This window comes from Lolium rigidum, chromosome 4 (assembly GCF_022539505.1).
Source record: "Lolium rigidum isolate FL_2022 chromosome 4, APGP_CSIRO_Lrig_0.1, whole genome shotgun sequence".
NCBI lineage: Eukaryota > Viridiplantae > Streptophyta > Magnoliopsida > Poales > Poaceae > Lolium > Lolium rigidum.
This window is the reverse complement of record NC_061511.1, coordinates 184,653,136-184,668,257: the sequence shown is the minus strand read 5'-3', so window position 1 is coordinate 184,668,257 and position 15,122 is coordinate 184,653,136. Positions and strand designations below refer to the sequence as shown.

Below are 15,122 nucleotides of genomic sequence, written 5' to 3'. Positions count from 1 at the left end.
AATAATTTCCTTTGTATGGTTTGCTTAACGACCTCGTGCCTTGCGTTTTCATCTACTCCCTCCGTCCATAAATATGGTGCTCCCCTCTCCTCGATAAGGAACAAAGTAATGGCCATGGCAATCACTTTCAGTTCGAAGTTTTTGGGCTCCATTAGCGCCAGTTTTCTCATCTCCCTCCCGCTAATTTAGTTTCAATACAACTCTTCATTACATTAATTACAAAGAAAGCACAACACATAGATACGGATGTGCCCCAGATCCGTGAGGAGGAGCGGGGCTGCCGATTCTCCCGCGCTTATTAATTACCCATAATTTCTTCTCCCCTAATAACTACTCCTGAAATCAAATCAGAGTCCCTTCCGATGTTAGCGGAAGCCAACGCGGCGGATTGATTCACGGAAACCATGCAAATGCCTATTGACACAGATGCATCATACCGAGCCTGATAAGCGTCCTGGCCACGAAATGCACTGGATACCACCTACTCGTTCATTCCGTAAATAAAATGTCTAATTCACGCCCCTCCATGTGTTAGTGGAAGCCCACAGCACAGGATTGATTCGGTGAAAGATTCAAGGCAACCCGTGAAAACCATGTCATTGTCTATGTATGTGTCACGGATGTATCAAGCCGATCTCAATGTGCAGCGAAATATTGTACCACCTAAATTGGCCAAACTATTCAAGCTTGATTTTTTACTAAGTTTAAGTCTTCTTATACAGAATAGCAATCGGCTCATGAGCCAAAGCTTAATACACAACAAAGCACATGTCTACTTGAGATGGAATGGAAACTATTTCTAAGCAAGTATATGTTTTATGTTCCACACATTCAAAAATGTGTCGATTCTACATCAATACAGCAATGAAGAAGAAAACAAAACAAGCAGTATGTGCATCTCTCAACATTGTGAAATGTTAATTCTCTCAGTTTTGGCATACAAAGAACCCACATCGGTCTCTCCCTCTAGGTTGAATACGATCAGCCGAAGAAATTTCTAATACCAACATTACATAAAAAAAGGACCTTCTGTCCACGTAGATGCTCCAGGCCAAACAAGGACAGCAGTCCACAGGCAACTAATTATTAACCTAACAGGCAGTGAACACGGCACTGCGTCAATGAAATCAACAAAGAAAGCATGTCCGGCCGGATCTCCAGCTCAACTCCTCCCCTTCACGAGATGGGCCACAGCAACCTGCTGCATGCACATCCTATCACCTGCACGCCAATAAACCAAGAAACCTTGAAAAAGTGTAGCTGCAGATAACAGTGCAATACATCCTTGACCAGTCTAATGGACTGAGACAATCTTTTAACACAATTCAATTGGCAATTGTTGTCGAGGTTTCAAATCTGATGACCAAACCTAATTCTTGCATTAGATTAGCCATTTCTCCGATTCAATAAATTTATTTTGACGAGAAGACTACAAGATTGCATGAGGTTTCAAATCTGATGACCAAACCTAATTATTGCATTAGATTAGCCATTTCTCCGATTCAATAAATTTATTTTGACGAGAAGACTACAAGATTGCATCATCCGAGCAGAAGTACCATCAGCGCAACATAGTTTCATTAAAACAAGGGGTAGAACATAAAAGATATGCATGGTAAGTAAACCTGGACTGGACCGAAGTCCTAATGTCCACCCCAACATAGCCAGATCCAGATCCAGTCCAGGTTTAACTTCACAATATCCAAATCCATCCAGTCCAATTAGAGTAAATACTAGGTAGTCCGACGGTGCGAACATATGCGGGAATGATGGAGCACTAGATACGGAGCCAACTGTCCATGTTGTGTGGCACGGCCATGGCTATCTTAAGCTACGTGAGAACAAGCCAACGTAAGTCCATTGAATATTGGGCTATCCAATTATCAGATCCAAAGTGTAACCGGCCTGGTTGGATCTTGTCCTATTGATGTCCAAGTTCAACAAAGTCCAGTCCAATAAAATCCAAAGAATTTTACTGGTCAAGATGTGTGCAAAAAGATCATACTGAAAGCATATCGACAGAAGCTGCAGGCAACACAAGCTCCAGATTTAAGAAGAAAGGTAGAATAGCACAGCAAAGGGGCATCAATTCCTAGATCTAATGTACACGAATAATGAAGAAATACAACCAAGTGTGAGCAAACAACCCAGTGTGTCCTGCTTCCTAGACTTTCATTCTTACAGAACACCAGGAACTAGCCAGAAAACCTGGATAAGGCAAATAAATCAGCTTAGAGGTCTGGACATTCTCCAGTTCAGGCATAACATGCATCGCAAGGAATCACCGTCCAATCAAACATTAATTGTAAACAAAGTCAAAATTGAAGATCATGAAGAAATAGAATTTGGATGGTGAACAGATATTTGACTAAAATTTCAGATCAATTCGAGGATCAAAAGCAAGTGATCAAGACATACAATGCAAGCACGAAAATAATTAAGATGTAGCAGAAGCAAGCTCAACTCACTAATGTGGGTGGTATCTTGAGAGCATGCCATCTACCATGCAAACCTGCCAACAAACATAGATCCAATCACTTAATTTGTGCAAGTATGTCATCCTGTACAAAAGATCCCATCATGATTCATGGCCCGCATGCATGTACACATACACCTTGTGTGTGCAAGGAGTAATTATACAAGACATGCAAAGCACAACAGGTAGCAGAATTAAAATGAACATTTCGAAGATATCTCCCAACTTTACAAACTGCAGAGCTCGGTGAAAGCATTGCAAGACAAAACCCACTAAATTCAGACACAATGTTATAAGGAAATCAACCATGAACCATCTAATGTTTTACCTATTCACATCAGTTTCACAAATATATAAACACTAAAAACAAATCAAGACCGGATATTGGACATTTTTATTTCCAGAAAAACAACATATGTCTGTATCGAAGTATAGAAAACTTATCAATGCCAAGAAGGAAAAATAGGTACTTACAGCAAGAACGGTCAGCTGCCTTGCACTCAATTCATTTGCTTTCAGGAAGGGCAGAACCAGAAACTCACCTAAACCATGGTGTCGACGAAGAAGCCACCGCTGCCACGGTTGCACCGCAGTGAACTTGCCACCATCGCACGGTAGAGAGGCAGATGTAGTCTAAGTTGAGGGTTGGCCAGCGGACATAGCCAGCTCCAGGTGGACGCCAGTAGCAACAGCCCGGGCAACCACCAGCAGGAGCTCAGAGAGACCCACGCTGCCAAGCTGGGCGACAATCCTAGGGTAGTCCTTGTTCGACTTCATGTACCTGAATTAACCCAAATCGTTTCACTTTTATGACATCCTTTGAATCATGATTAAAACGCAAAACCAAATCCTAGCCATATTACCAACACTAAACCAAACCAGTAAGTTATAGGCTCAATGTCCGGAGCACAAAACAACTATGGCTTGGTGGCCATTGTATCAAAGAGCAAGTAGAGTAAAAAAGAAGAAACCAAGAATTTACCTGATCCAAGAGTTCACCAAAAAGGAAGTATGAGAGCATGGGAAGGTCTCGACAAAGTACAGGCATGCTCCAGAGCTTGCGGCGGTCTGTTCACCTACATGAATAAATGGCATCAGTATCAAGTACTTGCAATGTACGAGCATATTTTAAACAACAGCAAGATAGATATATAGAAGCACATTGTAGAATATAACCAGCAGCATATCTCTATAACCAGGAGGTACATATGATACAAAGAAGAAACGAAAATTTTGAAATAGCAAGCTAAGCATGTATATTGCCATACTGGAGATATATATGATACAAAGAAGAAATTAAAATTCATTAAATGATGTTGTTGGTGCCTTTTTCGCTAACTCTCCTTGTGTTTGACAATCTCTGTTGCGCACGCTTTAACTGCATCAGCGAGTATTGAGATGACTTGGTTGTATACAAAGCAGAAAGCAAAAGATACACGAGGTCTAAGAAAAAGCTCAACAATTCATGACAGCTCTGTTTAAGAGTGAACAAGATGTAGAGAGCGATGACACATTAGACAAACAAAACTCAGAAGGTACGGAGGGGCGGAGCCAGGATTTGAGTATAGGGGGGCGAAGAGACAATGATCACACAAAAAAATGACATTAAAACATGTTGATTTTTAAATGCCATAATTAGTAGGAAAGCCTTTTAGGCATGTCTTCTAAAAAAAGGCTAGCATTAATATAGGACTATATAATGACATATGTTTCGCCGTCAGTGAAAACTGTATGGTGCATCCCAAGCACATTTTTGATGATTTTCTACTCACCATTATTGAAACAAAACGTTTGCGGCACATATAAAAATAATAATATTTTATCAAAACATGTTTGGCAATAGAAAGAAAGCCAAAAATTACATTAGATATGCACCACTTGTTGAACAAGTTGATAATCTCAACAGTATGAATGCTGGAGATTGAAGCAATTGGCTTGTAAAAGGACTTTATGATTGTTGTTGTTTTCCTCTACATATTTGAGGCATCGCAATATATAAAGAAAAACACACCAAATTAATGATCTCAGTTATTATCATGTAAGTGCGCTAATAAGGCAAAACTGGGAGCTTGTAATCCATTAATTCGTCAAATAAAACTGGAAGCTAGTAGCTACAAGAATGCTAGGTTTGACAACATAGAATACTTACAGTAACTGACGGCATGAACAGTTTTGATGCGGTGATGGGCTGATGGCACAGCGGAAAATACGACAGGAGGACAGGAGGGAACGCTGGACTGCTAGCGCCGCGGCCAAATCCTGGTTTGGTCCCGTTGCCTCTCTGGATGGCGATCGGCAAGCGGCGGCGGCGGCAGGCATACGCCCTAGCAGCTAGACGCAGAGAAGAAGGATCTCCGATCGTGGGCAAACGTTTGGTGTGGCAAAACAACTTCAGATGCAGGCCACTATGGCTTCAGCCGATGGGCTATTGGGCTGCTACTTGTTTCCACGCAAATCCAATTAAGCATAGTCTAATTAGTCCAGTAATTATCTCCGGCCAATTAGCACGTATGTATACTAGCATAGCTACTAATACCTGCTGTACAACATTGAGGGGGGCGAACCATTGGGGGGGGGGGGGGGGTCTAGCCCCTGCTCGCCCCCCCCTGCCTCCGCCCCTAAGGTACCTAATAACAAGTATATCACAAGATTTCCCCTTTCATATATGTGTAAACAATAAGTAAAAGTGGATTTTAACTTGCATATTTATGACTCGAATAAAACCCAAAATGGATATTGCAAATATAAAGCCACCATACTTTGAAACCCAGCAAGTAACAGGAAAATAAAGACTCAAATAAACCTCATTGTGGATCCTGCAGATATGTTTTTACCATATTTTGAAACCCAATAAGTAACAAGAGAAAAAGGACTCCAACCATTCAGGTTAGTGAGCAGACCTATAATTAAGCAGTAGCATTGAGCAACACTAAACACTAGGGTAATGAAGTGGCAACTCTTAAGTGAATTAGTCTTTCGGTGGTTTTACTTTGCGTATATGCTGAAAAAAGAGTAGATTCTATAACATAACATTAGTGGGATGATTTCTCAACATTTTTCCTAATCATAATCCTGTCCATCTTCGTAACTAGATATCTGAAGGACTACAGAATTCTTGAACGAAAACAAACAAGACCCTTTGTAGACAGAGATGATGTTAGGTTATTGCATTCCTCAAAGGCATTGATTTAACTTTTAGTCCCTCCGATCCAAATTAATTGACTCCACTTTGTCTAGATACGAATGTATCTAGTCAACAAACGCATCTAGGTACATCCGTATTTAGACAAAGTGGAGTCAATTAATTGGGATTGGAGGGACCAAAAAAATGTTTGTCAGGCTAAGCCATCAGGTAGTTTCTCAAATGGACAGAACATGTTCAAAACATCAAGCGCTCACAGCAATGAGATGGTGATTTTCTCAACAGTAACATTCAATCATAGAGGTGGTGAAAATATCAAGCACTATCATAGTATGGTTGGAGGTCTATGACTAACCTGTAACCAAAAATAGCGGTGAATATTGTCTAATTACGCAACATAGACATCATGGCACAGAACATTAATTATTGCACGAATCTGACCTGGCAGGTAGATAAAGGGCACAGAATAAACCAAAAGCACTGGGAGCTGTTCACTGCTCTGCATCGATGAGGCTCCTGAGCTAATGTCTGAAGCTGCTTCATAGCGGCATTACATGAATTCGAAGGCACAACGCTGGGATCCCTGCAGCCAAAGAGATAATATTGTTAAAGACGATTTTTTGGTGACATTGTCATGTACTTCTAGAACGCATGGAACGAAAAAAGAGTTCACTTACATAGGCCAGAACCAGCAAAAATCAACAAGCCAGTGGCAACAAATAAATACCATGCCTTGGACAGGTGCTTGCCTTAAAACTGCAAAGACAATGAAAAGAATCACTGAGTATGAATAATATTACAAAATCTTTTCTGTGAACATGATGCACAAAAGCATTGGCGCGTCATACAATAAAAAGAGGCACCTACCAATAGGTTTCTCTTCTTATTATCATTAAGGAAAATACAAAGAGTAAATGAAACAGATTTAAAATCAAATTTAAGCCTCAAATAAAACTTATAATGGAGCCTACACATCTGCATCCATCGGACTTTGAAACCCGACAAGTATAGGTAAAATAATTTTGGCGAGACCCTCATATATGTGTTCTGGAAAGCACTAGAGGAGATGACCCACCATACTTTCCAGGATGAGACCATGGATAAGCTACTGGGGATGATAGATCAAGGTAGCAACATAACAGGTAACAACCTTTTGTGGACCATTAGGAAACTAATGCCACTAGTTTCTACCACGTGTTACATATAAAACACACTAACTCTTGTGTGCATAGTACATATGGCTGAACAAATATGTAAGACCTACAATGCATAGTCTCGGATGCAACTTCACCAAGATTTACTATATTATGTATCTAAATTTTTGCGTCAATTCAAAACAATTGCATGAAGCTGCTCAAGTCTATGGACATGATATAAACAGTGGAGTGTTGGTCAAAGAAGGCCACCGGATTCTACTACCAATTCATGCAACAAAAAAAACAATAGACCAGAATAGTTGGCTTCCTTTTTATCTGCTGGGCATATCTAGCCTAACCCAACTTGTTTGGGAAAAAGGCTTTGTTATTGTTGTTGTTGTTGCAGACCAGCATCGCTCGGGAACATTTATCAGGCATTAAAAGGACAAACAGGGTTCTAATTTACCTCCTATAAACCAAATATCTCAACACAGGTCAACAGTCTTAATTGTCCCCAGTTCGACACGTCCAGTAACAACACTACCACGGCCCCGCAAATTAAAACAATTAATCAATGTAAGAATGAGTTGCCAATGAATAAGATCAGGTACCATTAATGTCTTATTTGGTCACTGATGGTCTTTTTATGGAGCAGGTACTCACTCCTTAAGGATATTAATAGTCATGCTTATACCAAAAGATTACACCTAAATGAAGACTGGGAAAGGTTGATTTTAGAGTTTAGAAACAGAGTACACATAAATAATGAGCGAAAAGTGCTCAACAGGGCTGAACTGGGCATATAGCATCTTAAAGTCAAAGACTTGTGATTCAGTGTTTTAGAGTACAGTGCTAAAGGAGTCTAATTAAGTAAGTTACAAAGAATGTTAACTGAAGATACCACAAGTAAGAAGGTCAAGTTTTAAGGAAACATAATAGAGGAAGACAAAAAATATCAAACAAGCAAAACTATAAGAGTCTGATCATGAATAATTTAGTGCAAATATCGGCTTTCTTGGAAATACTTCTACACGGACATGACATCAGAAAAATAGGCAATAGATGTCAAAATGTCGACTAATGCCATTACACATGGGCAGCGGCAACCCCAGACCCTGGACAGCCTTCCAAAGTGATGAAGATAATAAATGATTAAATGTTGAAGTGCAAGTACGCACACCAAGAGTAAGTTGATAGCATCATCCATCCTCGACATCAGTGGCTACTAGTACTAGAACATGACCAGTCCAAAATTGATTGAGAATATGGTAACTGTAATTTATCACCGTGTGAACCACCAAGACAATGACACTGCCACGAGAAGGCTGGTCACATATTTTCTCTGTTGAGCAAAATATAATGATCTTTGAACCCCTTTCTTCAGCTCTAAAAATCTGCTCCAAACGGTGTTGCTTATCCATTGATGGAACCATCTCTACATACTGCATCCATACACAACGGTGAAACTTGTAAATGGACCATCCAGAAGAAATAGCCTACAAATGCAATATACTACAGTTGGGTGTCCTAGAATTCCTTTTTCCAAACAACTAAACATTATTACGATACTGAGCACCAATTGGCAGTAGCCACTATAAGAGATAATACAACAAGGAAAGCATCCAGTATGGCAATCAAACAAGAATACAGCCATAAGGATTACCTGTGATGGATTTGTTGTCAGCAAGTTCATCGATGCTTCCAATATTGATCTGGACAGGATCTCTCAATAATCACCAGATATCTTTGTAACCTCTTTTGGCCAAGTGGCAGTGTACATCAGAGTCTGTCTGCAACGAGGAATCTCATCCACAATCCTCCATGTTTGTGGCTCAAAACCAATGTCAAGCATGCGTTCAGCTTCATCATCTCCAGAATATCATCACAATATCTGCCCCAAGCTGAAGATCTCTAAGCTGAGGGCCCTTTGGAGCACCACCATACAGGCACTGCAAAAATAAATAAAAAATGAAGATACATTTAAGGATTGTGATACATCATCTAGCAGCAGAACGTGACATATAGCACATTGTCTACAAGGCAAACAAGAGGCACCCCACTCCAGGATAAGACTTGTTTTGATATTGATAGCACCTTTTGTCCAGAATCAGATTAGTCTAAGATGTATTTTAACAATTATTATATGTATATTCTTACAAGGCAACACTTACAAATATAATCACATGATTAAGATCAGTTGGCATCCAGTGTCTATTAACACTTCTAAGATGTTTTTCCCATCGATGTTTCCTCGCTTCATTTTTCACTAATTTCTTTACACATCTCATAGAACCAAAAGGTACAAGACAAAACGAGCTAGCTGGAACTTATTTATTCAAGACAGAATATTCCGTGTTGGAAGAAACATATCACCACTATTTTCTCACGAACCTGATAAGATAAAATATCTAGTTCTAGCTTGCACCTACTAGTACCAGAGAGCACAACTTAGAAAATTCATACTTGATCCCCTAGTTTGCCAAACACACTAGATGGCAGTACTGTCAAACCAAACCAGGAGCTATGCATCCCCGTACCAGCTTCAAGCCAGTGCCAACCTAGAAACATGAAAATAAACTGATTTGCAACCAAACATGACAAACAGTTGCATTGCTTCTTCCAAAAATATTTTCTGCAGCTAGAAATCCCTGCAGCAAATTGAGGAATTGGTCTCACATGCATCGTCCTAACACAGCATCCCATGGACGGTGGTGACCATCAACAGTATGCATGCAGTTTAATATCCACGAGCTCAGGCTTTAGCATCCAACGAACAATACTTGGCAAACATGCAAACATACCAATGCTTGTATTCAGGAACTCAAAATAGAATCAAATCTTGCAAATCAGATCAAATGGCAACTAACATGAGATAAAGGGCAACACTAACACACTTTAATGAATGAGCCATAAGAATGATTCACATGGTGTCAGGTTTTAAACAATTTTGACTAACAAGTTTAGATGACCAATTTCCAAATAATTAATATGAACCAAAAGAATGAAATGAATATGTTATTTGATCACATCCCATTAATTGAAACAGACACAATAAATGCACAAGTGCTACCTTTCTTGAAGACAAAGCCAGTCAGCACGGCAACCGTCGTCCACAGATGTGGGTCACCAGGGTTTAACTTAATGAGCAGCTGACTCAAGTTGAAACACACAAAGAGCTTCAGTGAGAGACAAGGTGTGCTCATAGAAGAGACCATTGCCCTTTCTTTTGAACTTCAGGAGTTCCTTCTACTGGATGACGAATACAATGTCTCCGTTAACAGTATCAGGCTGAAAACAAACCAGACCGTAAATTTGTGGACATCAAAGCGCTACAAGTAGTACACACTATGATAGATTGAACAAGCATACCGCTTCATCTTCTCCATGGAAGGTGACCTTCTGGTTATGTTGTATGCCCTTCTCAGTGTGAACATCCAGGTCCTTCTCCTGAAGAACCATGATATAGTACAAACTAAACAAAAGTTAGACAATAAGATGATATATATTCAGCAAATGATCTACATGATATATACACAACAAATGATCATGTAAATTGAGAGCATGGTAACCTCTAAATGATATATACATTCATAAAATGATAATGTTAATTCAAAACCTGGTAATCTAACAGCACATGCATCAATAAGGCAGCAAACAGAGTTCATCTTACTGAAAACAGCAGCAAAATATAAAGGTACAAGATAGATGCAAGCAGTTGCTGCTAGTACAAATGCATTACTACAACACAAGTAGTCGACGCCGCTGGCAGAAGCACAGGGTGTATATTGTCATTCACAGCTGCTTAACCTCTCTATAGCATTTAAATGTTAATTGGTTTGCTGACACCAAACAAAACAAATACCAAGACTTGTTCTTTACAAAGTGTGACAAAGCATAGTTTGAGTTCAGTACAGCACTACATATTGCATACAAGGACAATTAACAACTTTATAAAGCATCGCATCTTCAATAATTCAAAAGCATTAGATTTGCCCAAACATCAGATCAAGGTAGTAAACAAAATCGATATTTCGGTGCAGGAGCCTCATTCGCACTCAACGCATACATATACATCGAGCTGCCCAAGGAAAATAGGGAGTACCCGAGGTAGAAAGCAAGATCTTCTGTGGCACGCCGATTGGGGACGCAGTGCTGTAGGAGACATCCCCGTCAACGAAGGCATGGGCAGCAGGTCGTAGTTGATGTCGGTAGCACCAGCAGAAACTCCACTGGGCAGGTACAAATATTCTCAGCTAGATTAGGAGCTTGCAAGACACCCAAAGCATTCCTGTGCAACTTCACCTCATCACCATTCTTCAGAACCTGCTTTTGCAATAATATGTCAGGAACTATGACAAACTACCATACGTGGATGTTGTTTCACACCATATATGTTTGCATGCTTCTTCAACTTTATAAGCTAATAATAGTAGTTCTGAACTAAAATCGATTGGATAGCTACATTCTGGAAGGGAAAGCAAAGAAATATTATACTTTTCACTTGCATCGCAATTTGTAAGATATATGGAACCAATCACTAAGAAAATTTTCAGTGGAATAACTACTTTCTGAGAAAGAAAAGTTATGAGACATTATTATTTTTTTCACTTGCAATTGCAATCTTCTACATGGAGAACCAGACACTCAGCCAAGTACTATAATTATTGATGTTTCCCTGATTCACACATTTAGCGGAATAACTACACAAAGTAAATATAAAACTGAAACAAGAGGGATTAGTTGACCCCATAATAAGCAAGAAAAGGGGTCTATTTGTATCTGAAAAATTAAACCTGCAGCTAGAGAAACATGAGACTAGAATCCACAAAAGAGGAACTGAAACAGGAACGGGACCTTCACGACAAACGAGGTGGCAGAGCAGGAAAAGGTGATGCTGGACCAGCGGGTGTACTGCTCCGAGAACTTGCCCACCTATCTTTCTGACCCATCCACTCCTCCAGCTGCTTAAGAAAGATTAGACAGCAAATAGTATCAGCAAACTTTGTAACATAATGAAATTAACTAGCTACTGAAGCTAGCTGCCACAAGTGAAAGAAATATGTACGAATCATCTAGAAAGGCAAACTGCGTTATTACTTCCCATTTAAGATACGAAGGCACGACATTCAGCAAAGGATCAAATGTATGTACAGATTAACAAAGCTAATCATTGTATGCATCAAGTACTGAACACCTAAAACTAGCTCCTGCCATGTTAAATCTGTAACACTATGGCTGACAGCACAAAACTACGCTCCTCGCTAAAACAGAAAGTTGATCATTTCAGTCTAGTTAACTAGTTAGGTGCAAAAAGAAGAGAGCTCACTAACATCAAAAACTGCATGAGTAACATACTAATCAGAAGCATAAATAGAATGACCACCTACTAGGTTTTATGAATAAATAAATCCTTATATCATAAGGGATGTTGACCACTTATTTAATATCATATGGCAAGTGGACGCTGAACAAGGATTTAATATCGCAATGATGAAAACATGCTAAACAAAGATTTATTATAGCAAAGCTCAGAACAGGCTACGAAGTAAACAATATGGAAAGTACATCATCTGGTAGGTGCTTTGCACAAACAACACTTGAATACCACACAAAAAATGGAACGATGGATTTATACCTCCAAATGGCAGAAGTGTGTCGACGAACTCATACAACAACAATGACAGCCTTGTGTTTTCCTGCAGCTAGGCCGGGGCAGGGGTGCCCTCTCGATCGAGGTGACGGGAAGACCTGAGCAGGAGGGCGCACGGTGTGGTGGCGCCGTTGGTCGTCGTCACCGGCAAGAGAGCGCCAATGTAAATGGTCAACACCGGCCGTCGAGCCATGCAACTCCTGCCACTCAACCTCTCCGCCTCTTCACATCAGCTCGCCCATACCTGCTGCAACCGGATGGACAGATGCTTAGAATATCTTTTCATCGAGCATCTGAACTGAGAACTTCCAGAAAATATACTAACATGTGCTCAAATTTGATAGGTATGTTAAGAAACATGCTAGAATTGACAACATCTCAGGCTTCACCAATTTACTTCTACAAACAAACCTTTAAACATGGCCTGAGAAAGAATGTCCAATAACTTACCAAATTTGCGCGCCATTGTTATTTTATCTGTAGTAACTTTGGGGCTGTTTCTGTGTGTGTAGGGAAAACCCCAGTTAAGGATGCATATAAGCATCTGAACAGAGAACTTTAAGAAAAAATATACTTGCCTTTAATTTGAGAAGTTCCAGACTACGTTCATTAGTGAAGCACTCGTTCTTTCTTCTCTAGAAATCGGGAACTTAATCTTGAATATGAGAGACCTGACAATAAAACCCCCAAAAAAGTCAGAACACGCATAAGCTTAGCACATATCTTTTCACTACGTAGAGAAGCGAGTTTAGTTACAAGAGACACAACAAGTGGCTAATTTACCACGATAAACTTGCAAATACAAAATGTTGAGAAGATTCAAACTAAAAGAAATGCAATTTCCAGTTAATATGTTACAAATATGCAGATGCAAACAATAACACAACAAAGTGCAGCGTAACCGGGACAAGGACTGCAAAGTTGAAATATAGTGCAGTATAGTTATTAACACATCTTACAGACATTCAGCTTGAGCAAATACTCATGCAGAGCTCAAAAGGAACAATTTTGCTTGCTTGTTCTTCCACACAAGGAACTGGACAGATTCCAATATATGAAAAAATCTATTTATGTGATCATAATATGTATATACAGGCACTGTAGCCAAAATATTTAGCAGAAGCTAGAAACCACTAACACCTAAATAGAACTACAACCATTAACCCTAATCCAATTAAAGACATGAAACTGAGCATCACCAAGCCCTTCTCCTTATCTGCACGAGCACAAGCCTAAACAAGCTGAAATCTTACATTTTTAGGTCTAAACATGGATAGGAGAACAGATCAGGAGCTTACCATGTCGTGTGAGCTTGACGGGGGAGATCGAAGACATGGAGAAGGTCCTCCATCTAGAGTGCCGGCTCCAGCCTCTTCGGCTGCTGGTGCTAGGGTGCCTTGCCGTCGCCGTCATGGCCACCATGCTCTGTGGCTAGCAAGCAATACCCCGATGCAAAGTTGCTCCCAAGCAAGGGGAGACTTGGAAACCTTCATTCGATGGGGCTTCGTTCCACCGCAACAGCCACCCACATCATCATGCCAAGTTGAAGTTAGTCAACGAACACCTCAAACAGAAAAGCATAAATAGAGTTTAGCTTCGGGAATTCTCAAGGATACACAAACAACTAGACATGCACTTAACAGATGAATTGCTAGTAGAACAAGTACTGAATCAATGAGAAAGTAATATGCACTTAACTGGAACAAGAATGTGATTCTTAAGCAAAGAGAAAGCTACCAGAATGAGCTCATTCTACCAGAAGTCAGTAAGCACGCTTTCACAAAGATTCTGGATACTTCAGTTTGTCGGGGATGAAGATCTAGTCACTAATACACGAAATAAGATGGAATGGATAGAAACATGCGGTTAAGCTATTTATTAGTCACGGGTGTAGTGCTGACCGGCTCCAACCAACACTAAGAGGAGCGACCAGGACGAGAAAAGAAAGAAGATTTCCCGCAGACTTGTGCACTACTCCAAGCAATCCTCGTGCCATACATTTTTTTGATGGGCCCATCGTGTGCCATACATGACATCACAACCTAGAGCGCCATGGCACACAATGCATGTTTCTCCACTGCTAGCACACTCAACGTGATAAAAAGAAACAAAAAAAAAAAATAGAAGGACAGCATGGAGGAGAGGGGGCTCACGGGGCTGCAGCAAGTTAGAGGAGGTGCCCGGCAGGAGCATGACGGAGTCGTGGCGGCAGCAGTGAGCCGGAGATGTTGCCGACGGCAGCAGGTCCACCGCGCCTCCATTCCTGCGCCGCCGCGAGCTCCAGCGTCACTCCCGTCGTCCGCCGTTACGGACGTCGCGGAAAGACACCGTCGCGCCGACCCGGTCGCATCCGCAGGCCACCCACACGCGTGGAGCTCGTAGGCCACCGGCCACAGGGCCGATCGAGAGGTCGAGGCGGATCCTCTCGCGCCTCCCTCGATGTGGATCGCTGCGGGGAGGAGGCGGGACGGGGCGCCTCCCTTGATGTTGGGTGCTCCGGGAAGGGATATGGCGGCGGTGTACGATCTGCTCTGGCGCACTGGTGGCGGAGAAAGGGGCGGCGGATGGGAGGAGGGGCACGCCGGAGGTGGGGGAGACGAGGCACCATCGAGGGGAGGAGCGGCGGCGGCGCCGCCGGCGAATTTGGGGAGGAGCGCTGGGACGAGAGGAGGGTTTCGGTTTCGGTGGGGCTGGTACTTAACCAGATTTACCGTCACG

General features: G+C 41.2%; 2 long non-coding RNA genes across 6 annotated transcripts; both read right to left on the bottom strand.

The window, feature by feature from the left end:
* Window positions 1-819: 819 nt before the first annotated feature.
* Window positions 820-12,904, bottom strand: LOC124706563. 5 transcript variants are annotated; one of them, XR_007004474.1, is made up of 14 exons: window positions 12,855-12,904; window positions 12,390-12,651; window positions 11,609-11,718; window positions 10,857-11,077; window positions 10,124-10,226; window positions 9,825-10,042; window positions 8,418-8,703; window positions 7,933-8,196; window positions 6,296-6,374; window positions 6,060-6,201; window positions 3,459-3,552; window positions 3,019-3,257; window positions 2,469-2,512; window positions 820-1,221 (listed from the first exon to the last, which is right to left on the bottom strand). It is a non-coding gene; the product is annotated as an uncharacterized LOC124706563 (long non-coding RNA). The 5 variants fall into 5 exon arrangements; XR_007004473.1 differs by having other exon boundaries at window positions 11,609-11,715; XR_007004476.1 differs by having other exon boundaries at window positions 3,459-3,544; window positions 11,609-11,715.
* A 75-nt stretch (window positions 12,905-12,979) lies between these two features.
* On the bottom strand, window positions 12,980-14,666 carry LOC124706565. The gene is made up of 3 exons (XR_007004478.1): window positions 14,558-14,666; window positions 13,703-13,968; window positions 12,980-13,075 (listed from the first exon to the last, which is right to left on the bottom strand). It is a non-coding gene; the product is annotated as an uncharacterized LOC124706565 (long non-coding RNA).
* Window positions 14,667-15,122: the final 456 nt, after the last annotated feature.